We start from the raw sequence: 1,789 nt of genomic DNA on the forward strand, positions 1-1,789 counted from the left end.
TTCCTTCCTTCTTTCTTTCTTTCTTTCTTTCTTTCTTTCTTTCTTTCTTTCTTTCTTTCTTTCTTTCTTTCTTTCTTTCTTTCTTTCATCTCTTTCCTTTCTTCTGATCTTCCTTCTTTCCATTTTCGAGGCAGGATCTTGCTCTGTCACCCAGGCTGGAGTGCAGTGATCATGGTTCACTGCATGAGCTCCCTCTGGGACAGGTAGGGTAAGGGGGAGGGTAAGGGGCCCGGGGTAGGAGATCCGGGCTCTGGCCTCACGCCCACCATTGCCTAGCAGGTCGGTCCCTCTCCTGGGCCCCTCATGATGAGGGGCCCTGACCAGGGGATTCTTTAGTGCTCTACGAGGGTCAGACTCTGTCAGTGAGATGTGCGGCTATCAGTCACCTTAGCATTAACAGGGACTCATTTATGAGGCCTATCCAGCTACCTGCCTGCATGCAGGTTTTGATCAGATGAAAATGGTAAGAGCAATAGAGGCCTGTGTGTCCTCAGAGGAGCTGCCATGGCGAGGATGTGGAGAAAAGGGAACTCTCATTCTCTGTTGTGCACTGTTGGTGGGAATGTAAATTAGTACAACCACTATGGAGAACAGCATGGAGGTTTCTCAAAAAACTGAAAATAGAGATACAGGATCCAGCAATCCCACTGCTGGGTATGTACCCCAAAGAAAAGAAACCAGAATGACAACGAGATAGCTGCACTCCCATGTTTATTGCAACACTAGTCACAATAGCAAAGATTTGGAAACAACCTAAGGGTCCATCGATTGATGGATGGATAAAGAAAATGTGGTTTATATGCAGAATGGAGTACTATTCAGACATAAAAAAGATGAAATCTTGTTATTGGCAGCAACATGGATGGATCTGGAGGATATTATTTTATGTGAAATGAGCCAGGCACAGAAAGACAGATGTTATAGGCTCTCACTTCTACGTGGGAGCTGAAGAAGTGGATCTCATGGAGGTAGAGAGTAGAGTGGGGGTCACCAGAGAAGGGGAAGGCGAGGGGGCCTGAAGGGAAAAAGAAAGAATACAAATGCACTTATTACCACCAAGGTGTACACTGAACAGTGATAAAGATGGCAGATTATGTATGTCTATTTTACCTCCATAAAAATAAATGTTAAGAAAAGAAGAGCTGTCAAAACAGAGACAGGGACCCCGTGGAAAGTGGGGGCAGATGGTCCAAGCACGAATCCTCAACTTCATATTCTACTGAGTGATGACTGAGAGTTGAGTGGACAGACCTGGGGGCCACAGAAGACATCTGATGGGACCCTGCCCTGTGAGGAGCAAGGTGGCGGAAGAGGCATTGCCTGTCCTAGAGCTTGGCTGGCCATGCTCACGTGACCGTGACTATGCTGTGAAAGGTGCTAATGCAGGTGTCCTTCTTTCTCTTCTCTTTGCTGTCACACTGGGTGCTGAAGATCTCTCCTAGTTTTGTAACTTAGGTTGTGAAGCCTTAAATATTTTTTCCAGTCCACGGCCAGGTGTGGTGGCTTGCGCCTATAATCGCAACACTTTGGCAGGCCAGGTGGGTGGATCACTTGAGGTCAGGGGTTTGAGACCAGCCTGACCAACATGGTGAAACCCTGTCTTTTTTTAAAAAAGACAAAAATTAGCTGGGCATGGTGACGGGTGCCTGTAATTCGAGCTACTCAGAAGGTCAAGGCAGGAAAATTGCTTGAACCCAAAAGGCAGAGGTTGCAGTGAGCCGAGATCATGCCATTGCACTCCAGCCTGGGCCACAAAGCGAAAGTCCGTCTCAAAAAAAAAGAAAAAAAA

The sequence above is a fragment of the Mandrillus leucophaeus genome, unplaced genomic scaffold, assembly GCF_000951045.1.
Source record: "Mandrillus leucophaeus isolate KB7577 unplaced genomic scaffold, Mleu.le_1.0 Scaffold474, whole genome shotgun sequence".
Classification (NCBI taxonomy): domain Eukaryota; kingdom Metazoa; phylum Chordata; class Mammalia; order Primates; family Cercopithecidae; genus Mandrillus; species Mandrillus leucophaeus.